This window comes from Rattus norvegicus, chromosome 12 (genome assembly GCF_021556685.1).
Source record: "Rattus norvegicus strain SHRSP/BbbUtx chromosome 12, alternate assembly SHRSP_T2T, whole genome shotgun sequence".
Lineage (NCBI taxonomy): Eukaryota > Metazoa > Chordata > Mammalia > Rodentia > Muridae > Rattus > Rattus norvegicus.
Genome location: NC_141545.1, coordinates 21,385,495 through 21,409,471, shown reverse-complemented (window position 1 = coordinate 21,409,471; position 23,977 = coordinate 21,385,495). Strand labels below are relative to the sequence as shown.

At 52.3% G+C, this 23,977-nt stretch overlaps 1 protein-coding gene across 3 annotated transcripts in view; it reads left to right on the top strand.

The window, feature by feature from the left end:
* Positions 1-332: 332 nt before the first annotated feature.
* Positions 333-23,977, top strand: part of Elfn1 (extracellular leucine-rich repeat and fibronectin type III domain containing 1) — a 64,820-nt gene continuing 41,175 nt past the window's right edge. The window contains exon 1 of one of the 3 annotated variants that reach the window (XM_087577928.1): positions 333-926. The gene's annotated coding sequence lies outside the window, so the exon portion shown is untranslated. 3 annotated transcript variants of the gene reach the window in all.

The window sequence follows — 23,977 nt, the reverse complement described above, 5'->3', positions numbered from 1 at the left end:
CCTATTCTCCCCGCCCTGTCGCCCGCCCGGTGAAACAATCGTCCCCGCGGGTGGTGCTGTGACACCCGCGCTTACATAGGGTCTGACTTCGGGGTCAACTTCTACATGGCTTTGTGCGGGTGCGTGTGTGTGCACAGCCGTGACTGTACGCGCGTGCACATCTACGCCTCTCGTTCCCACCTCCCAGCGCCACGAAGGGTCTCAACCCTATGACACTCGGGGACTTGGGCTCCTCCACGGCTCTCAGCTCAGTGGCCTGGGACGCGGGCAGGGGACGCAGGCAAGGCCAGGAAAAGGAGGCGAGGCTGTATCTCGGCGTCCTGAGATGTCCCCCAGGCTCCAGTCAACTTCCCCTCGGGGAACCCTGGTCCCCTCCCAGGGCCACCGATGGACATGCAGCGGCCCCCGCCTCTGCTCCGGTCCCCTCCCCGCGCGGCTCCCACGTCCGACCTGCCTCGCGCTCACAAAATGAACCACCGCCTCGCGTCGCCGCGGCCGCTGCCGCCGCGCCCGCTCCCGAGCTCGAGAGCCGGAGCCGCCCGGCCCCTTCGGCGTCGCCGGCGCCGCGGCCGCCCCGCCTGCCCGACCGGTCCGGGGCTGCTCCGATCGCGCGGTCCCCGGCTCTTGACGCAGTGAGCGCCGCAGCCCGGCTCCCGCAGGCTCCTCTCCGCTCCGGGCGAGAGGCCGATCCCCAAGCCCGGCGGGCTCCGGGAGGGGCGGGCAACACGGGAAGGGGAGGAGGTCTGTCTGGAGCCAGCGAGAACCCCAAGGAGGAAGAGGAGGAGGAAGCCGGGGCAGCCGCCACCGCCGCCGCCGCCGCCGCCGCCGCCGCCGCCGCCTCCACAGTCGCCGGGGCGCTTCGGGGACTTGGGCGCGCGCTAGCGGGCGACCGAGCTTTCAGCCCTGGGGGCCACAAGCCGGTTCAGGTAGGAAGGGGTGTATAGCGGGTGGGGGTCTCTTCTGCGGCAGACGTGGGGTCCACAGGTCCCCGCCCCTGGAGGGGGAGGGGCGGGGAGGATACGCTCTTGCCGGCTTTCCGGGTGGCGCGGGAGTCCCCAGCAGCTCCCGCAGCTCTGGTTGCCCCTATCGCCTCAGTCCCCCTCGCCTTGTCCTGGCCTCCCGCACCTGGGCCGAGTCCCCTCCTCACCCGTGGGGTTTCGGAGGCGACGCATTTAGTCTGAGGCTCCAGGGCGCCCCCCACTCACCGGCGTTCACAAGACGGGTGCACCCGAAGTTCTCGATCGCCGAGCTCTGGCCGGACAAACTTCCCTCCCCGACTCCGCAGATCGGAGAGCTCGGGCTTGGGACCCCTGCCCCCGCCTCGGATTAGGAAGCACTACCGCAGCGAAACTTTGCTGAGCGTGCTGCCTAGGCGGTGGTGGGGTCGCTTTGGGATGATGCAAGGGATGGCCGTAGTGTCCCAAGCTGCCCCCCCCAGTCGGAATAGCTCCACTCTTAGACCAAGGAGGAGAAAAAGTGGGTGGAGGGACCTCGCCTTCCTTCTGCACACTGGTCTCCAAGCTCTGGAGCCCTGGGGAGGGTAATGTAAGACCCGTGCCCCCACCCCAGCCGGGTGCTGGGGCTCTGTCCAGCTCCCTGGAAGGAACTGGGTCCTAGTTATTAATAGGTGGCTGTGACAAGAGCCTGTAGGGATTGGGAAAGCCATTGGGCTGGGTTTGGCTGCGAGTTGCTGCCAGACCTCAGCCAGAGGCTGACCCCTCCTCAGTTTTCATGGATCCGTTCAGTCACCTGCCCACTCCTCTTTTTCCACTCTCTCCCCTCAGACTTTGAGGTGTCACCTCCCACTGCCCTAACTTTTTCTCTTCCCAGACAGCCCGCTCTGGACTTTGACCACCCGGGGTCATGAGCCCAGGCCGGTGTCTCAGCATCCAAACATTCTTTCTACCCATCCCCACAAGGCGATGGGAGTGAAGCCCCCCTCCCCGGCCACCCATCTAGGCATGAGCGGGGATCACCCCCAACCAGTTTCCAGCCCTTGCGACCCATCGCCCACGCATGACACATTCACCAACAGCTGCCTAGGGGCTGAGGCGAGCAGACAAGCTCTCTGTGGAGAGAGCTTGTCAAGATCCCGGAAGGGTTTGGGGGTGAATGGTCTCTTCCCTGTGAAAGAAGAAGCCAGCCCCCCACTCTCCACCCCCCACTCCCCAGTGTCTCCTTCCTACACGCTGAGATATCTGGAGGATTCCCTGCCCTCTCCCCACCTCACCCCAAGGCTCGGGTCAGTGCCTGAGTGTGCGCTGGTATTTGGGAACAGGGGGAGTTGAGCACTCTTCCTGTCTGGGATGGGAGGTTGCAGAACCCAGTCTCCAAACAGCTCGGAGAATCTTTGTCCCAAGGGTGCTGGGGCCCCGCCCCCTTCGGGTTCATTGCTTCCGAGCCCGCTTCAGCAACCTCAGAGCTTGGAGAGCTGAGGTGGTGCATCTTCTCCGCTGCTCTGGGTCTGGGGAGAGGTAGGGGGCGTGGAACACAGCGATGGGTCCCTGACAGATGTCTTCGCGTGGCGGCGCCGGCGTTTCTGTGATAGAATTAATGGCTTACAAGCAAACGGCCGATCTGTCCGGTCCCGGGGGAGGGGCGGTCCCAAGGGACTCCGGGATCTTGGTTACAGCCAGCTGAGCAGCTGGAAGATTGGGGGAATGTGACCTGGAGGATCTGAATGACCCTCTACTGGTCAGCCCCAGTTTTCAGTCTTGCAGCCCCCACAGCTGGATGCTCCAACATTGGATGTCCTGGGGGACCCTTCCACCGGAAGAACAACTGCCGGTATTTTCCCTCCTTCAAGCTGACCTGCTGGGATCTTCCCCCACTCCTCCAGACAGCGGACCTTGGGAAGCCACAAACTTGCCTTGAGGGTGGGGCTGCACTGGTCAAGGGCGCTCTGGGGACTTGGACCTGGGCTTGCTTATTTCTGGAAGGGTGAGTGGAGCAAAGTCTAGACCAGTGAACGTACCTCCACAGTGCTTGGCACACAAACCACAGTAATACCAAATCTCAGATTATTACCAGACCTGTAGCAGTGGTTTTGGCCTTACCAGGCCAAAGGGAACCCTAGAGATATGGGGGGGGGGGGAAGGTCAGACCCTTGTCTTGGAGTTTGCCTTCAGACACTGATGGTAGGGCTGTCAGGTCTCCACGCACAGAACTGACCAGTCCCAGAATACCATCCAAGAGCGACCAGGAGACCCCAGTCACAATCTTGTCCCTGGAGATCAGCCACTGGGGGCCCCTTTTAGATATAATTGGTAGGGAAGGGTGTCTTATACCTCCTATGGTCAGGCTAGCACTATTTATCTATATAATACCCTTGTCCTAGACCCTGGCCATGTCAGGAGGCCAGGTTGGGGAAACTATATACATCTCAGTTGCCCCAAGGGTCCTGCCGCTCTCTTGGGTCTGACCTTACCCTACCTGGTTACAGATTTCTAAGACATAGTCTTTGCCCTCATATTGGCTCTCTTTTCCTGGGAACCCCACTCAGTAAGCGCTTGGAGGGCACACAATCCTCAATTTCCAAGTTCATCCAGTGCTTGAAGGCCTGGCAGGGGGAAGGGGGAAGCCCACCACCCCTTTCAGTTCCTGTAGGTGTCTAGGCCAGGAGGGAGCCCAGCCCAGCCCTGCCCACCCCCCACCCTCACCCCCACCTCCATCCCCACCCCCCCAGAGCAGGGCCAGTTCATATACATAGGACTGGTTGGTGCTATGGGCGTTCATTCACTTTCCTTCTTCGGTCCCCACACACTATAGGATTTATCTTGATTTGCTCTGCCTCTGAATTGAGTCAACTCTTTTGTATGCTCGGTGAATTGCCCAGCTGCTGGCGAAGAGCGGAGGAGCGGGGAGAGAGCGTGCCGGGGGTACTGAGGCCGGGAATCAGGAGCGGGCGGGGGACAGGAAATGGGGAGGGGGCGCCGCGTGGGGACGAGATGGGCCGTGTGGGGAGACTGGATCCGCCAGAGGCACCGGTGGGACTGCGAACAGAATTTATCGAGGACGCTGTCAGAGTCGTCCTGACCAGAGTAAGGAGTCCATAGAGCTCGGAGGCTTGGGTTTTTCTTGGGCCCGATGGCCAGAGGCAAGCCTCTCCTGACTCGGTTTCTCTCCTGGGGTTTCCTCACAGGCAGCCGCACATCAGGAATGGTAGGCTAGGCTGGAGGGGTGCTGGAGAACCAGCCCTTCAAGTCCTCGCAGAGGTTGGGGTGAGTGGGTGAAGGAGGGGGTCAGAGCCAGGAGTGTCGTCAGGAGTGTCGGTTTGCGCCCTAGGTCCCAGCTGTCTGGGATCTGGGCCAGATCCATGGGAAGACCTGGGTCCTGAAGAGAGCTTGGTGTGTTGGTGGTGAGGGGGTCGTGCGAGGCTCCTGCTGAGGCGGCAAATACACCTCCCCCCCTTTACTTAGACGTTCAGAAAGGTCTGTCAGGATACCCTCGTGAACCTCCTCCTCGATCTCCAGCTCTGGCACGCAGGATCATGAGGGCGATCCAAGCAGAGGGGACCGGGAGGCGAAGAGAAGGGAGGGCGCGCGACTCTCGCAGCCGGACTGAGCGGCGGCAGAGAGGGTGGAGGGAGCCGGCTGGTGGCGAGGGCGGGCGGGGGAGGGGAGGGAGGGCGGGCGGCGGGAACTAGCCCCCCCGAACCCCCCCTCCCGGGCCGCGCGGCGAGGGGCGGGGCTCGCGCGCAGATCGATGGGCGAAGCTGGGGAGGAATTTCAATCCGAGAGCGAACTTAGAGCTTGAAGGACGGCAGCGGCAGCGGTGGTGGCGGTGGCGGTGTTGGTGGCGGGTGCAGCCCTGGAACGCCGGCCGAGCCCGGCCGGGCAGGTAAGCGTGAAGCTCGGGATTCTCGCGTCGCAGCATGGCCCGAAGCCGAGCTTGGGCGCGCGAGACCCCGGCCACTCCGCGGAGGACTGGTTGGCGACATTGCGCTTCTCTAACCCCAGCGCGCAGCGTGAGCTACTGTCCCTCCCGGCTGTGCCCCAGGCCCCGCGCACAAACCGGGAGTGGTGCTGCCGGTGAAGTTGTAGCAACTTGGCGGTAGAGGAATCCGAGCCCACAGAACCAGTCACTAGGGGTTCTGATGTCGCCTTAGAGTCACTGCCGCAGCCTTCAACCTCGAGTGGAGCAGCCCCCTCCCCAACACTTTGCTTCGCTGCGTGCACCCAGCCCTGCTCCCCAGTGCCAAAGACCCTCCAACAGCCACTGCCCTGCGTGGAAACCTTCGTGCTGTCCACGCACCTTCTCACCCGAGTCCCTGACCCCATCCCAACCCTGTCTGTCATCCTTCCCACGGTTGGAGCGGCTACTGGCAGGGCACCTGCAACTGTTCAGCCACACAGCAGAGAGGCCAGGGTCTGCATCCCAAAGCAGTGGATCAAGACCCTAGCAAGGGAGTTGAGGACTTTGCTAGGAACTTGGTGGACCCCTCCCCATAAACTCGAAGCTTTCCTCATGGCCATCCGTCTAGGGGTTGGGGTTAGGAGTCTGTGAAACTAATCTCCCACCTTTCCTAACCTGCTTCTTCCTTAAGCTAGTGCCAGAGGGTGTCCCGGGCTGTGTCTACGTGGCCTGCCTCATACTCCATCCTCCCCAGGACCAGACGACATCTGAGATCGAAAGTATGCCCCCCTCCCACTCCCCCACCCCCGCTCCGTAAAACTGTGAGACCTTAAGGCATGTGACATCTTTGAGACTCAGTTTTCCTATCTGTAAAACGGGGACAGGATGGTACTTTTAGAGAAGTTACAGGTTAAGGAGTTGTTTTCTTCAGCCTAGGACAGAGGAAAGCAAGGGGTGTAGTTCCTAGACAGAGTTATTGGCTGTACACCTGACCCTTACCCCCTGTGGTGAGGGCTATTGAGAGAACCATTCCCAGGACAGCCTGGGATCTTTGGGGACAGGAAGGTGTCAGAATTGGGAACTGGTATAAGGAGCATGGCCGCATCTCTGTCTCTCCTAAAGACTATTCTACAGAGCCCTCACCCAGCCCCAAGAGGCAATGATCAAATTGGGGTTATGTCACTAAAAAGCCACAAATAACCTCATCCCTCTGCCTCCGCTAGCCTCCTCAGCTGTCACCGTGCAATGGAACACGTATCAAAGAGACAGATTCTGAATTCCCACCCCCATCTCTGTGCCCTAGTCACCAAAGGTTGAGGGTTAAAGTCCAGTCGGCTGAGGATAATATAAGGGAATACCTCTGGACTCAGGGGGCTGGGACCTGAGCCCTGTCTTTCACCTTCCTGGACCCTCTGGAGCTCCAGACAGGTTGAGAAGCCCCGCCCCCGCCCCGCCCCCTGCAGAAAGCCCTCGGGGTCTCCAGGTGAGCAAGGTCCTTCTTAGCTACATCTCTTCTCTGTTCCCCAAGGCCTAGTCTACCCCCAGGCCTCCTGGGTGTGCATCACTCAGCATGATACAGCAAACTCTGAGGGAAGCTGGGATGGGCACACACGGGGGCTCCCACTCTGAAAAAGAGGGGAGAGAGAGAAGGGAGTGGGACTCTGACCAGGGGAGAGAAGGCAGGTCCTACCAGACCATCCGCTCTCAGAAAAGCAGGGATTTCCCCAAAGTGTCCTGGCTTTGGGGTTCCCCACACCAGGATTAAGAAGTCTGCTAACCTTCTCTCCCTTGACAACCTCCCTCCCCCAAATAACAGGTGGTTGAGGCCCCCTGAAGGGTCGCAAGTCAGGGCTTGGAGAAGCTCTGACTGAGCCCTGGCATTTGAATGATCGAACCTAAGTCCTTAGATGCAGACTTCGGTTAGTAGGACCAACATTCTGACAGAATTGGACCAAAGAACACAGTAGGATCTTTCTCTCTCTCTCTCTCTCTCTCTCTCTCTCTCTCTCTCTCTCTCTCTCTGTGTGTGTGTGTGTGTGTGTGTGTGTGTGTGCCCCTTGTCTACCTCCAGTATCTAGACACAGCCTCTAGATTCTAGGGAAAATTCCTCAACACTCATGAAGTCTTGCGCAGATCCTGCCACTGCACCATCCTACCCTGCCTCTGCCCCTGAGGAACCCAGTCCCATTTGTAGGAGACACTATTCTAAGTGGCGAGGCTCAGATCCTATGGCTCCTCCGGAGTATTATGAGCAGAGAGGCCCTGGCCCCATGGGTTCATATTTCTCGGTTGAGAGAGGCTAAGGATGGGTGGTACGTAGAGGGGATCGGAGGGCGCTAGATGGAAAAATGTCACGGAGCGACAGGCAGGAGGCAGAGCAGGTGATGGGGCCATAAATTTCCAAGTGTAAACTTGGAAGCGATGATGTGTCACAACAGACACTGGATACGGGTATGTTTGTTACTCCCCACCCCCTTTTGTTCTTCATCTTTTGTTTTCTATCCTGGATTTAATTTCTCCCAACAATGCAGAGGCTATCACCTGGCCCTGAGTGAGTCTTTGTTGGGGTAGCTGATGAGAGGTGTCCCTCTGCAGGGGTCTTGGGCATTATCCATTCCTAAGGTTCATTCGAGGAGAGGAGGCCCAGAGAGGCATAGGATGGTCTTTAGAGTTGCACAGCAAGCCGGGGTGGGGGGGGTAGTTAATTATTCAGGCTGTTGAAGACACCCGTTTTTCTCTTGCTTCTGTGCTCCTGGTCTTGGGGTACCCCCCTGCGGGCCTATCTGGATATCTGACTCTGTGGACCCTACTCTGTTCCCTGAGACAGTCGGTCAGTTTCCTGGAGGGGAGAGAAGGCAGGAGCAAGGGACTAGCGAGGGACTCCCAGTCACCTCAGCCCACTGCTACTGAGCTGAACCCGAGAATGAGGCTATGGTCTGGAGAATGGGAGACAGGAGAGCCAACGGAGTTCTTCCCGATGGAGATCAACTGATCTGGCCTCATTTTCCAGAAAGGTCTAGGACCATCCAAGGTCAGGAGCCGTGAGCTGTAGGATTTAAACTTCTAGAAGCTGAGAGCTGCCTCTTCCCTCAGTGAGCCAGGACCTCAGTATTAGAAAAAGATTGGAGGCCTAAGGCCAGTCTAGCCTCCTTAGGCAAAATACAGAATGGGAGGGGGCGTGGCTCCCTGCTCCCTCTGTGCTCTGGAATGGAGGGAAACTGAGTCATGTGTGGCTGAAATGATCAGCTCTGAGACCACTCCCTTGTAGCCCTTTTCCCCATCCACTTGGCCAAGGGTTGGTGCAGTGGGGTCTCCATCACTGCGACCTGTCTCTTAGGTTCCCCTCGCTTACAAGACAGTCCAGCGCGTTTCTGCTCCCAAGAGGAAGGGTGTGGTTGGCAGAAAAGTATCTCTTGGTCCTTAAGGGATGGGGGAGGGGCATGCCCATAGACCCTCCATTGTGGTCTTCAAATATTACTGTCTCCTGTAGTTTTCCTGTGTCACCCCTAGGGATGAACTCCAGTCATAGGAGGGGACAATTAGAAGGAATTCTGGGGCCCAGGCATGGCCAGGGCCATCTGCAAGGCCTTGGCACCTCAAAGGAGAAGCTAAAATTTTCAGAAAAATAGGAGTGGGAAGGCATGAGCTGACCTGAAACTTCCATCAACCCAGCCTAGCAGCTCAGCTACACTTGCAAAGCACAGATGGGGAAACTGAGGCCCAGATAGGACTGTTGCCATGGCAACAGGTCAGAACAGACAGAGCAATCAGACCACACTCCACCCCAGCACCTACTTCTTCCCTGAACATGAAGCCAGATTCCCAGGCTGGCAGACGGGAACTCTGCCCCTGCCTATAGATGTCCATTGTGGAGGTGAGGGTTCGCTGCCTATGCTGTCCCCCAGAGCCCTCTAGCCTCAGAAGCACATGTCTGCCCTCTTCTCCCCAGCGTACCTCTGTGAGAGCTTTTCACTCATCCAGGCAAGGCTGACAGGACAGTCTGGCAGCCGCACGCCTGCCTTGGAAGCTGTCCGGTTCAGACAGAACCCTGCCTATCGTGGGGAGCCCCAGGAATGATTGACAGCCTGAGACTTGCTTGTGTTTACTGACAGATCCCAGTTTTATTTTCAGTACGATCAAACCCCGGCAACTCTTAGTCATTAACTTCCTCTGGTTCAGCTCGCACAGGCTGCTACATAGTCTCAACACAGACACACACAGACATACACAGACACAGACACAGACACAGACACAGACACAGACACACACACACACACACACACACACACACACACACACACACACACACACACACACACACTCAGGCATGAGGGCAGCCCTGGCTTGCCACTGGCCAGGTAGGGAGTGAGGCTCATGTCTTTAAAGAAGTTGCAGACTGCCCAGGGTACACCGTGAGTGCTAAAGAGTGGGCTTGTGGTACGAGGTGAGAGATAGGAGCTTCCCTGCTGGGAAGTGACAGCCATGCCCTTCCTCCTGTAATGCTTTCTTCTGGCAAAGGACCTTGGGCTAGAGTCCTCACTGTGTGCCTGGTATAGATGCCAGAGGACCTGAGGCTTCTCAGGTATGATCCTTGGGAGGCCAGAGCTTTGCTCCAGGAAGGTACTCCTGGCCCGCTGATAAAGCCTGTGTCCTGGTTCCTGACCATCTCACATGAGGCATTTAAGGGACCTTTTCCATTGTCTAACTGCATCAGGGTTCCCTAGGGACTATCCCTGAAAGAACTATAATCTTCAAAGCTCCTCAACCCTTGGCTTATCGGGACCCCAGGAGTCAGGTGGGCCTCACACCCATCCAGTGTTTCTCTCATGGGACACTTATATCAGAGTCACTGCTGTTCCGTATAACCAGGTGCCCCTGGGAGGGGCGGGCTGCAGCTTAAGGGTGGGAGTAATACCCTCCTCCTTGTGCCTCCAGATTTCAATCTGTCAAATGGGTCTGAGGCTTTGGGTGTCATAGGGAACAGAAAGCAGAGTCTTGGGGGGGACTACTCTGGGGGAAGGGGGAGGTTGTACAGCGTCTGATGTGGGTGTGTGGCCTACTTGGGTCCCTTTCCCTCCTTTGAGCCACGACTTCCCCTGTGTAAGGTGAGGGGTGGTTTGGATCATCACAGTGGGTCTGTGAGGGTGCTGGACCCCTTAAATAGTTCACTGACATCCTGGGGGCAGTCCTTCTGTGCCCTGTGGGAGTAAGAGAGTGTGTAGGGGGAAGGAGGAACAAGAACTGGGGTCCTGTTATGACCACAAGCAAGGCCAGCATTGAGGATCACCCAGGCTGAGGAGACAAAAGAGGTGGGCGCAGGGTTCTGGCTGCCCCCCGTGTGGAAGTTCCTGGGAAGAGTTGGTTCTTGTTCTCACAGCTCAGGGAAACTTCTGGAAACTCTTAGCATCCCAGATACCAAGTGTTTAAAAGGCCTCTCTGAACCAGTCACTCTGAGGAGCCTGAGGCAGGAGGATTGTACCTCCAAGGGTAGACCGGACACATCCACCCATCTTGTTTCAGAAAGAGGAAATGATTAAAGAAAGAACTCCTCCTCCCCGTGCCCCGTGGAGTAGTATGTTTGAGGCTCGAGTGGGAGTAGAACTCTTGAGAGTCTTGTGATCTGGGCTGGTGACGCAGGTGACGGAGAAACAGTGACTTCTCTCTTGACATTGCTTGGATGGTTGGAGCTGGGCCAGCAAGCTGGGCAGTGGGTAAAGGCACTTGCTGCCGGGCAAGTCATTAGGACCCACATGGTGGAAGGGGAGAGCTGACTCCTGCAAGCTGTCCTCTGACCTCTGTATGAGCACTGTGTCATCGTGCACTTGCCTTGCCCACTTCAATAAATGAAGTGTAATTTTCTTAAATTGGAGCCGCGTTCCTATAGAGAAAAGTGTTCTATAAATTGAAACCTTTCTTATCTTCGTTTGAGGACACACCCCGAGGATAAAGAGGCTTTGGGGAAGTGAGTCTTGCTTTCTACCGATGTCCATTAATGCTTCTGAGGTGGAAATGGGGTGCACCTGCCCCCCCCGGGATTTCCTGCGGGTGTGGGAACAATGGCGCACGGGGTGAACATCCTTGGGAACCGGTAGCTGTCTTGGAGCTGTGTGTGCATGCAGGAACACAGGTGACAGCCGCGAACACGATCTCGGCTGGGTTTTTTTCTTCTCAAATCTGGCAGAACAGGTGGAAGTTGGAGCATGAACGTGTGTGTAATCAGGTGGCTTCTCACTTGTTGTGGGGAGTGCTGCCTGGTTCCTCTGTCCTGGGAGCTGAGGGAAGAGGCTTAGGCCTCTGAGGTGTTCGAGCCTGTCAGACATCTGGGCTTGTTTTGGTTTCCTCCGTCTGGTGTCCCCACAGAGCAAGGACATGTTAGATCTGAGGGATGCGCTTCACCATGGATGGTTTTTTTTTTTTTTCCCCAGAAAAACAGCTTGTCAGAAATCCAGGGTGTCAGGACTAGAAAGACGGCTCAGTCTATAACACTGGTTTCCAACCTTCCTAAAACACCGCCAAGTTGTGGTGACCCCAATCATAAAATTATTTTCATTGCTACTTCGTAGCAGTAATTTTGCTACTGTTATGAATTATGGTGTAAATAAATAGCTGTGTTTTCCCATGGTCTTAAGCAACTCCTGTGAATGGGTTGTTAGACCCTCAAAGGGGTCGCAATCCACAGGCTGAGAACTGTGATCTATAGAGAGGCAGCTGTGTGCATATGAGGACCAGAACCTTCACAAGACAGCTGTGCTGGGTCCTGCCTTGCAGTCCAGAGCTGGGGGGATGGAGACAGGGGGATCTTCAAGGCCCTGGCCAGCCAGACTGCCTTATATGGTGGGCGCCCGTTCAGTGAGAGACTGTCTCAATTGGCAAGATGGAGTGCACCTGATACCCAAGATTGACTTTTGGACTCTACACACGCATGTTCAGGCATGAACTGCTAGACGCACACAAGGGCTCACTGCCCCTACCTCCCAGCGGTACAGCCCTATGCCCAAATGGAATCCTCTTCACCAGTCCTGCTCCTGTCAGCCCTACTGGGGTCACAGAGAATGGAGAGTTTCTCTAATAGTGTTCAACTGCCTGCAGCACAGCCCCAAGGTCTCTCCGTAATCACACATGATGTGATCACTCACAGATTGTCTGCACTCTCTCATGACAGACTCAGGAGATACTGAAAGCAGAGGACAGCGGTCGTAGCCAGGGTTCTGTCTCCACCCCGTGTGTGCGTGCATGTGAGTGCGTGTGCGTGCGTGTGCGGGTGTGTGATCTTCTTGGTCACCAGGTTTTCCTCCCATGCCCTGCTTCATGCGCCCCCTCTTGTCTGTGTCATACTAAACAAGTGACAGGGACAGTAAATTTGGGATTGAGGGGTGGGCAGTGAGGCACAGAGGAAGCCACGGAGCTCCCATTCCCCTTCTCGGCTGCGCATGCTGAGTGGGTCCCCAGGTTCCTGCTGAAATGAAGTGACTCTTTTTGGATTGCGTTTTCTGTGTTCGCTCAGGAGGGGAAGCCTAGGTGGAGACAGGGCAGAGGCCAAGGAGAGGCTCTGAGTTTGTAGGAACCTGCACACATCAAGTGAACATGGCGTGCACATGGCAGCCACCGGAAAGATCAAAGATGAAGCCAGTTCCCCCTCCGCCTGCCTAGGCGCCTCTGTTTGAGCATGTCCTGTGCTCCACATGCTACATGGGAAGAGCCTCCAAGGTGCCTTAAGCCCTGGTCTCCCTGGGTCTGTGGTTGCATCAGGACACCCTTGAGTCAGAGGTGTCTAAGGCAGCTCGTAAAAGGGACAGGAGTGGGAATTGAATTTTCGGGAAGGTCCCTAAGGCCAAAGGCAACCTTTAGCTGTGAGTAAAACCTGGCAAGTCCTGGCCTCGGGGAGGGCAAACCCCAACCCTGTGGATTTAAGGACAGGGCTGTCAGGCGTGGTGCCGGCTCCACTTTCCTCTTGAGCAGTGGTTTGAGTTTTATATTCCACAAATAACCACTGAGTCCTGCCCGTGCAAACCCACTGTGCGTTACCAGTCCTACTGTGAGTATACCATTCTGCAGGCTTAGACATGGACAGCCTCACACAACCAGGACCAGCTTTATTCTACCTTGGCATTTATTTAGTTCCAAGACAGGGTCTCAGGATGTAGCCCAGGCTGGCCTCAAACTCCCAGTCATCCTCCTGCCTCTGGGGTGACAGACAAGTGTTATCATACTCAGCTTCTTTCTTAGTACAACGTGTGTGTGTGTGTGTGTGTGTGTGTGTGTGTGTGTGTACATGGGTGTTTGTGTGCATGCATGTGGAATACAGAGAGCAGCCTTGAATGCCATGTGTTTTTTGGGACATGGCCTCTTATTGAACCAAGTGGGCTAGGCTGGCTCGCCAATGAACCCCAGAAATCTTCCTGTCTCTACCTCCTCACTGCCAAGCTTCTCTATCTGTCTCTTTGTCTCTGTCTGTTTGTCTCTCTCATACACACAGACACACACACACATCTGTGAACACACGTGTATGTGGGCCCTTACATGCAAGTGAGCATCTATACACTCATGCACCCCACAAATAAAACCACAAAAGAAATCTAGGTGTCTATTCACCTGATTCACCCGACTTGGGGTTGAAACAGGCATGGAAGAAACATGGAGGTACAACCCCCACACCATGTTCTTTCTTCTAAAGCATGGCTTCTAGGAATCCAAGTTGGGTCCTCAAGCTTCTGGGGCAAACACGTCACGCTCTGAGCCGCCTCCCCGCCCTGGTGTAATGTTTCGGAAGCTCGCTCATATTGCTGTGTGAGTCACCCCACGTTTATTTTTAATTGCTAAGTAGTATTCCCCTGTCTTGATAGACTACCTTTCCTTTCCCTACGTCCCGAGGGATAGACATTTGAATCATTTCTAGTCTGGGGTCGTAATGAATCACACCATGGCATTTATGTGGATGCCACCCTCTGGTTCTCTCTGGTAGATCCCTCAGAATGGCCTGCTGAGTCATTTGGTAAGTTTACATTTAAATTCTAAACAAACTGCCAAGTCCCCAGACTTCCAAATCCGCTGCACTGGCTTACATCCTTCTCAGTAACCCTTGAGGGCCGGCGCTCCTTCCTGGGCTCTGGTACCCTTTACGGCACTGCTGGTCTTTTTTATTAGCATTACCTAAGCCGGAGTGCAGTGCTGTCTGGGGCTGGGTCCAATTTGCAGGTTCCAGATTGACCAGTGTCGTTGAATGTCTTTTTGTACACTCGTAGGCACCCGCATTTCTTCTGTGATAAAATGTCTATTCAAATCTTTGCCCGGTTTTTAATGGGTCTGTCTCATTATTAGCTTTCAAAAATTATTCAAATTTACCGTGAGAGAGTTCTGTGCATATTCCAAGATGAGTCTTTTTGTAAGAAATGGATTTGTAAATATCGTATCTTGATATTCATTCCCCACCACCACCTCTTTGAGAAAGGGTCTCATGGAGCCCAGGTTGGCCTCAAACTTGTTACCTAGCTCAGGATGACTTTGATCCCCCTGCCTGCACCCCCGAGTGCTGGAAGGACAGACGTGCACCACCATGTCAGGGGTTATTCTGGGCTGGGGTAGGAAGCCAGGGCTTGCTTCACACACTCTTGACGAGCTCTCCATGCACAGAGCCCCAGCCCTACCTCTCATCGTTTTTCTGTTTTCTTTCTGAAGCACAGGTTTTTCCCACCACAATGTCGGTTTTACTCATTTTTCTTTTCTTTCATGAATCTTGTGTCATTGCTTCCTTTGCCTAGTCCAAGGTCACGAAGACTTTCCTTCATTTCCCCCCCAGGAGTTGTAGAATTTGGGATCTTCTACCTAGATTTATTGGCCATCTGACGTTAATGTCTACTTATGATGTAGGACTGAAGTTCATTTCTTGGGTATGTGTGTGTTTTAAAGACTCTTCACTGCTTTATAGTTTCTTGAGGCCATAAAAGTAGGAGGTTTTGTGTGTGTGTGTGTGTGTGTGTGTGTGTGTGTGTGTGTGTGTGTTTCTGCTCTACCTCATGGTCTATTTTTTCTTTAAAAAATGTTATATTTATTACTAGTGTGCTTGTGTGCGTGCGCCCCATGGCCTTCATGCAGAGGTCAGAGATGACTTTGTGAAGTTAGTTCTCCCCTCCATGGATTCCAGCATCGGACTCAGGTCTTGGGGCTTAACGGCAAGCCCCCTCACTTACTGAGCCATCTTGCCGGCCCTGCTGTCGTTTCATGTCTGTTCTGATGGTGTATTCTAAATTACTGAGGCTCTGCAACAAGGCTTGAGAGGAAGAATTATACTCTGCCCCTCAAACTTTTTTCTCTTCCAAGTCATTCTGGCCCTTCCTAGTCATCCCATGGCAACGTCAGGACCAGCCCGTCAGTGTCTGTGAATGTGCCTGGTGAGAGTCAGAGTGGCTTGGGCTTAATCAACAGGTTAATTTAGGATCCCTGCCTTTGAGTCCATACCTTAAGATGTTGCTTCTCTCCTTTGGGGTCTTTAATGTTTCCGATCACTTGTCATTTTCTGCGTGTAACCATTGTGAGCTGAACGTTTTTTTTTTCAGACACTGGCTCACAACATAGCCCAGGTTATCCTCAAACTCAGGATCCTTCTGCTTCCCTTTCCCACAGGTGCACCCTGACGCCATCCTGATTGAATGTCTTTAAAGAAGTTCATCTTAAATATTTTGTTTTTCTAGAATAAGCTATTGAAAATGGAACTACTTTTTAATTTCACTTTTGCAGTGTCTACTGTTAGTACGGAGAATTGAAGAGTTATACACAAAATGTACGTTTTGTGTGTGCAGCTGTTAAGTGTGTATCCATGTACGTGGAGGCCAGAGGAAGACCCTTTAGCGTCATTCCTCAAGATCTAGCTACCTTGTTTTAGTGATAGGGTCTCTGACATGTTGGCTTGGGTCTCACTGAGTCAGCAGGACTAGATGGCTGTCAGCCCAGGGTTCACCTATTTCTGCCTCTTCAGTGCTGGAATTACAAGCAAGCATGACTATACCCGGATTTATTTATTTATTCATTTTTAAAGATTTATTTTTATTTTATGTATATTTTGCCTGTGTGTATACATGTGCACTGTATGTATGCAGAACATGGAGTCCAGAAGAGGGCATCAGATTCCCCCTGGAACTGGAATTACAGATGGTTGTGAGCCACAATATGGGTGCTGGGAACTGGATCTGGGCCCTCTGCAAGAGCAGCCCTTCTCAACCACTGAGCCATGTCTTCAGTCCTACATCCAGATTTTTTAAATTGTAGATTCTGCGAATAGAATGGCAAGCACCCTACCAACAGAGACATTTCCCTCCAGGCCAAAATTGTACACGGTGATCCTTCGTTTTAGAGCCTTGCTAATTGTGACCATTGATTCATCAGTTCTAGCAACGTTAGTGGATGCATCATGCTGTCTGACAACAAGGAGGGATTAGCACCTTCCTTTTTAAGCTGCACATCTCATGTTTCTTTTTCGTGCCTTATTGTTTTGGCTGGCATCTCTAGAGTCATGCTGAACAGCACAGATGCTTCGTGATGGTAGAGAAAGTTGTTTCGCCTTTACCGTTCAGGATGAAGTCAAATGTGGTATTTTATTTTATTTTATTTGTTTTTCCATGGTTTAAAATTTTCCTAACATTGACACCCAAGTGCAAGTTTTTCCATAATAGTACTGTCAACAGCTTTGTCTGCATTTGCCAAGGTGACCTGTGGTTTCTCCCTGTTATGTATTATTTTATGTGGCTGGCTTGACTTGCTCACATTGTGTTGAGGACTTTGCGTCGATGTTCATCAGACAAAGAAAGCTTATCTATGTTCTACTGGAATGTTTTTACTTCCAGTTCAGGAAAAAAAAAATCAGTCTCGTGAATATGTGCCCTGTGTCTCTGTGTCTCTGTCCCGGCTTCTGTACCTCTCTCCCGCCCTGTAGAACCCTGTGCAAAGATTTTACCACTTGACTTATAGCCTCAGCTTTTGTTTCGTGTGAACAGGATCTTGATGTGTAGCCCAGGCTAACCTCGAAGTTACAATCCTCCTACTTGAGTCTTTCAGGTGCTGAGATCACCTGACACAGCTACGTCCAGTTAATCTTCTCTCCTGGAAAGTTCCTGAAGCTTTTATTTTGTCTGTTTAACTTGCTTCTAGACAGAATTTACTACTAAAGCCGCCAGGGCCTGCCTCTTTGGGTCTGGTTCTGAGTCTATTCAGATTTTCTGTTGCTTGTCAAATCTGTTCTTGTGAGTTGTGCCTGTCTGGAGGCATCTGTCCACTTCGTTGAGATTGTTGATGCCTTCGCCATAAGACTATAATGTCTCTTTATATCTCATGTGCATTTGAAAAGAATGTCCTCCGCCCTGGATAGAATGCTCTGGAGACATCACCTAGCCAGGTTAGTGATGACGTCATCCAACCTGCGCTCTTCTTCACTTCAAACTCATTAGTTTGTTTTGCTTTGGGGATACAGTGGAGTGGAGCCTAGGCACATGCTCATCCATTGAGCTTCAGCTCTGCCCTGGATATCTGCATACATTTCTTTTTCTATCCCTTCAATATTTCCACACGTTTGTATATTAACGTATATAAAATGAATGTCTTTCACGAAGTATATGTTATGTTTGGCTCTTATTTTTTAAACCCAATCAGATAGTCTCTGCCTTTTATTTGGGCTTTTTGGCCCATTTATAGTTATTTTTCTTTCATGAAGTTTTTACTTACACTGTTGTTCTCTGTCCTGTGTCTTTTTTCCCTTCTTGTTTTCTTCACTGCCTCCTTTTGTATTAGGGAAATGACTTTAGGCAATCTATTTTTATTTATTCTTGGTCAGTATAACTTTCATTTTAGCTACTTTCATTTTAGCTATATTAAAAATATATATATATATTTTTTGGAGCTGGGGACCGAACCCAGGTCCTTGCACTTGCTAGGCAAGCGCTCTACCACTGAGCCAAATCCCCAACCCTAGCTACTATATTTTTAACTCCATATTTATTTATTTATTTTTTTGGTTCTTTTTTTCGGAGCTGGGGACCGAACCCAGGGCCTTGCGCTTCCTAGGTAAGCACTCTACCACTGAGCTAAATCCCCAGCCCCTTAACTCCATATTTATTACCACCACCATCACCACCTCTTCTTCCTTTCTCTTTCTCTTCCTCCTCTTCCTCCTCCTCCTCCTCCTCCTCTTCCTCTTCCTCCTCTTCCTCCTCCTCCTTTTATGATAGAACTACTGCTCTATGTAGCCCTGGCTGTCCTGCAACTCTCTAAATAGACCCAGCTGGCCTCAAACTCACCTGTCTCTGCCTCCCAAGTGCCACTAGGCCCAGCTTCAAAAGTATCACTTTAAAAATGATTTCTACAAGACTGAAGAGATGACTCAATAATTAAGAGCTCTTGAGGCTCCTCCAGCCGACCAGAGTTCAGCACCCAGCACTCATATCAGGTGGTTCACAACTTCTGTAACTCCAGCTCTAAGGATTCTGACACCCCTCTTCTGGCCTCTGTGGACACTGCACCCACACCTTCGCATACATACACATAATTAAAAAAAATCTTAAAATAATTCTGTGTCTTTGTTGAGATTGCATAGTTTTTGTTGTTATTTTTGGGGCAGGTCTCTCTATGTGGCCTTTGCTGTTCCGGAGTTTGCCCACTGGCTTTGAACTCACAGAGATTTGCCTGCTTCTGCCTCCCAAGTGCTAGGGTTAATGATGTACACTACCATGACTGGCTCAGAGGTTGCACACTTTTACTTTTTATTATTATTATTATTATTATTATTATTATTATTATTATTATTATTAAAATTTTATACAACTCTTTAAGCTTGTTTCTTTGAATCAACTTATTAATATACTCACTGTCTTGGAGTCGTTTTTCTTTCATACCTGACATATGGGGGCTTTCCATGATGGTTTCTATTTACAGTTCTTTTTCTCAGTAGGGGTCACTCCCTCTGATTTTGTCTGTTGCATAATTTTGTATTGAAAATGGACAATGGTCCCAGAGTGGATCTAGATTCCGAGTTTTTCCTCGGAGAGCTGTTAGTGCTGGCATTTTATGCTTCTGTTTTTACTGTTTGTTTACTGACTTAATTTGACGAAAGCTGTGGAATAGACTCCCTCTGATGTGTGGCCACCGATTGCTCTGTTGTTTCCCCCCCCCTTACTTCCTCAGTTCTAATTCTGCCTCCTTGTTTATTTTTTCTCTTCTCTTCCTTCTCTTATTCCCCACCCCTCCTTCTCCCTCTCCCCTCCTCCCTTCCCCTCTACCTTCTCCTTCCTCTCCCTTCATTTTCTTTGCTTCCTGCTCCATTAATGTTTTCTTTTCCTGCTCAGCCTCCTCCTTCCCTCTCCATTCCTTTCCTTCCTCCTCCCCGTTCATTTTCTTCCTCTGTCACTTCCCTCTCCTCCCTTCTCCTCCCCCTTCCTCTTCTCCATCCCCTCACGTTCACGGTCCGCTCTGTTTGCCCAGCTTCGTGATCAGTGAGGGACCCTTTGGAGGTCGTGTGGCCTGCTTGGGGCCTATTAACCTCCATGACTGACACATACGTGAGTTTGGGGGGCACGTGGAAGATCATTTAGCTTCTGTGTCTCCCTTGACTGTTGCTTCCTGCCAGACACGTGTGTCACCTGCACACTTTCAGTGGGCTAAGGAATCAAACTACATGGACCTCTGCTTCCCCACATAGGTGCCCATCGACCAGCCGTGTGGAGAGAGATTGCATCTCTGTGTGACTGACACCATTCATGCATAGTCTCTAGCTTGTCACTACCCCTGTCAAGATCTCAGTTCCAGCTTAGCGGCCATGTTGGCTCTCCCTCCATCAACCCTGAGGCTTGCACACTTTCCCGTCCAGTGGAGTTTGTGCCTTTTGTTCCAAATCAAATCAGCCCGTGGCTTGTCAGGGAAGCTCGTAAGCCCTCATGGCCTGTTTAAACACTGCATCGGCCATGTGGGGAGACAGAGCTGGTTCTAGGGAAGAGCTGCATAGATCCGTGTGTTATCCATACTCAGTACTTTTCCCCATATCAATCTCTTTATTTCCAGGATGCTGAAATGATCATGGCTGAGAGTTCTGACCAGTTTTATAGCTGGTGAGTGTGTGTGTGTGTGTGTGTGTGTGTGTGTGTGTGTGTGTGCCCATGCAGGTGTGGAAACCTGAGGTCAATGTTGGGTGTCTTCCTCAATCACACCCTTAATCGCTCTCCACCTTACTCTTGAAGGTAGGTCCTCACACCGCACCAAGTGCTCACCGATGTAGCTGGACTAGATGGCCAGTGAACCTCCAGGATTCTTCTGCCTCCACCCTTTCTATGTTGGGGTGGAGACATGTGCCACCGTGCTGCACGTGGGGAGCTGGAGATCTGAACCCACTCAACCATCTCTCCACTCATCCAACCACCCATCCATCTGCCCACAGCAAATCGCTTTGTCTACTGAGCTCTCTGTGCAGCTTGGGATCCTCCTGTCTCAGCCCCCTGAACACCGAGATTATAGATGTGTCCTCTAACACACGGCCAAACTTGGTTTTGAGGACAAGATTTTGCAGTCTGTACTACACTTTTGGGTCAGCAGGTAAAGGCATTTTCTGCTAGGCCTCGCAAGCTGAGGTTGATCTAAAAGGAAAGAAGAGAACCAACTTCTGCACTTTGTGCTCTAACCTCCACATACCCACCATGACACAGGTGCCTCCCCACCCCCGCAAATAAACAGGAAGCAATAATAAAGTGGTAGTGGGCCACCAAGATGGCTCAGCAGATTAAAGGTGCTTGCAGCAAATCCTGATAACCTGAGTTCAATCCCCAGGACCCACACGGTAGACAGAGAGAATGGACCCTTGCTCTCTAACTTCCATGTGTATATCATGGCAGATGTATGCACGTGTGTGCATGCACATACACACACACACACACACACACACACACACACACAAATTTTAAAGGAAAGTTTTTAAAAAGCACTATATACAGTCTCATGAAATATCACAGGGTGAACATCACGTGAGAACCACCCAAACTCAGAAGTAAAATATGACCCACCTCTTGGGAACCTTCCACCATGTCTCTCTTGTCCCCGCCCTTCTCTCCTCCTCAGGGGCAAGCACCCTGACTTTGAACCGCATGTCACTTTACAGCCTTTGTATGTGACCTATGTGGAACTGTGTGCTGCACATGCTCTTCTGTCCAGGAGTGCATGTGAGATCTCTGAACGATGGTTGTATGGATAGAGTCTGATTGTAATGTATCCCATGTAGTGTTCCAGCTACCTATGGGCAGATACATTTATGCTTGTATGAATATGTGTGGGTGAGAGAGTAGATGAATAAATGGGTGAGTGGGTAAATGGATGGATGGGTGGGTGGGTGGGTGAGTGAAGGGATGAGTGGGTAGATGGGTGCTTAGGTGGGTGGATGGATTGAAGGGTGAGTAGATAGATGAGTGGATAAATGGATATACAGATGGATGGATGGGTGGATGGGTCCACGGGTGGATGGGTCATTGGGTAAGTAGATAGATGTCTGAATGAATGGATGAGTTGGTGGATAGATAGTTGAATGAATAGATGGGTGAGTGGATGGGTGGATATTGAATGAGTGGAGGAGTGGGTGGGTAGATAGTTGAATGAATAGATAGGTAGGTGGATAGATGGTTGAATGGGTGAAGGAGTGTGTGGGGGAACAGATGGTTTAATGGATGGATGGATGGATGGATGGATGGATGGATGGATGGATGGATGCATAGGCAGGAGAGAGGGTGAACAGATGGCTGAGGGCAAACAGATCATGTGAACACCCATGCTAAAGGATGGCTGGATGGTGGGAGCACTATAGTATGGTGATGGCTCATTGGCTGGTACATGTTGACATCCCTTTAGGGTCTGAAAAGTAGTGTCACCATGGTTAGAAGTTTAAAAGTAGAATTCCTTCAAACAAGCCAGTAACTAATGTCACCAAATAGCACATGGAGACCCTGAAGCCCAGAGAAATGGCTTAACCAAGCTTGTAGGGTCAGGTAGTCACTGTGGTGAGTCCTGAACCTAGTCCCAAATTCCTTCCCACATATCCTCCTGAGATGTGGGACCTAACTGGGCCTGGACTGACTGATTCCTGAAGGCGAGAGCCCTGTTCGTGCCCTCAGGCCAGGTCTAGCATCTCCATGTGTTGTGACCACTAACTGGCCTGAAGCCATGGCTGCCTTTCTCCCGGCCACAGCCATTTCCTGAGCACCTATTGTGTCCCTGATGCAGGATAGACCATGACAGATCAGAGTTGGAGTCTTGTGGTTCCTCACTTTAGGGGACCCCCTCATGTGTGTTTATATAGCATGAGGCTAGAATGGACGCCACTCAAGACTGTTGGGCTGGGAGTCATTGCTTCCGGAGTTTGCCTCCGAGTCTCCAGCCTTGTCCGTTTCCTGTCTCTGTGTTCCACAAGTCAACACTGGTATAGTGGTTCTGGCAGCATCTGTGGGTGGATGCAGGCATGGTGGGAATCTCAGAGGATGGCCTCCTGAAGAGCCTGTCTTGACTCGGCACAGGGGTGTTGCTAGGCTGTGTCTAAAGGCTGGGCCAGGGAGCCTGGGAGATGTTTAACTTTGAAAAATAGACCTTCACAGCTCATTAGGTCCCAGCCTCTCGGCCCGGTGCCTCGGGCAGCTCGGGAATGGGAGACGGCAGGGCATGAAATCGCTGAGGTATTTAAAGGCCGATTCTGCATTCTCCACCAGTGGTGTCTGGTCCGCCAGGCCCCTGGCAGGGCTGTTGTGTCGTGCAGAGTAGGGCAGGGTGGCTGATGGAATTTCTGGGTTGCTGTGTGTGTGAGTGACCTCACTGACCCAGGTGAGACACTCCTAAGTCTTGACCTCTGACAAGTCAGTTCTTGATTCTGAGCCTTGGTTTCCCCATGTCCACTAATGCCTGTGCTTTTTTTTTTTTTTTAAAGTCACGTTAGCCCAGGCTACCCCAAACTCCCTAAATACCTCGGGATAGTCTTGAACTCCTTACGTCCCTTCCTTTGCCTTCTGAGTGCTAGATGACCGGCGTTATTATTATACTGGGTTTATATGGTGCTAGGAATGGAACCCAGGGCTTCATGCTTGCTGGGCAAGCACTCTACCAGCTGAGCCCCCATCGCCTCCCTACCCTCAGAAATGGAAACTAGTTTTGAGCTTGCCCCTAAGGGACTCTGCAGCTTCTCAAGGGTATTGTGTTTTAGGCCTGTTCCTGCCCCTTGATGCAGGGGACCCCAGGATTTGAATAGCATCAGCCAGCACTCCTGCTAGATTTCCAGGCTCTCAGCATGGTGAGGGCTGCAAGCCCAGGCTGGGCTGCCGGGAGGTTTGAGGTTTCCCTCAGTCTTGGATGTTCATTCATTGTCCATCCTAGGGCCAGGAGGAGGGACTGTGCTGGGAGGAGGAGGCTCATTTGCATGGAGGCTCAAAGAGACAGCCAAGAAAAATCAGACCTAATCATTAGAGGTGGCTGTGGCCACCGGGCTCTAAATTGCATTAGGAGGCTTCTGGTCTTCATTGAATGTATCGGATGCAAAGGCAGAAGCAGGAAGAGCTGGGCGGGTGACCTGCCTGCCTGCCTGCCCACCCCCTCGGCTGCTGCTTCTGGCTGGAAGCTGGGTGGGGAGGCTCTAGAGCCCTCCCCCAATGCCTGCTTCTCAATCCCCACCAGCTCCTGTAAGATTTTCTCAGGGCTCTGTGACCTTGGACCAGTTACTTTCCTTCTCTGGGCTTGTTTCCTTAATTAGAAGCTAGAAAGGCTGGTTTCCTGAGTGCCAAGCTCAAGGAAGTAGAAGCCTAGGAGGGGGTCTGAGACGCTTCAGGCGGCTTCCTTTGGCTCTGTAGGGAAGAGGAAAGATGCTTGTGAGGGCCTGTGTGGCCCCTTTGTCTGCACCATGAGCTTCAGTTTTACCCTGAACCTCAGTTTTGTTGTCTAGGCAATGGGTATAGCTCAGTTGGTATAGTGCCTAGCACAGCATTAACACAGCATGGTAGCACGTCATCCCAGCACTCGGGATGCAGAGGAACTCAGGAGGTCACCATGGATCCTCCTTGAGGGGTTACAGAGCACCCAGGAAATGATCTAGAAGCAGACTCTCTTCTGGGGGTTCTGGCTTGGAGCA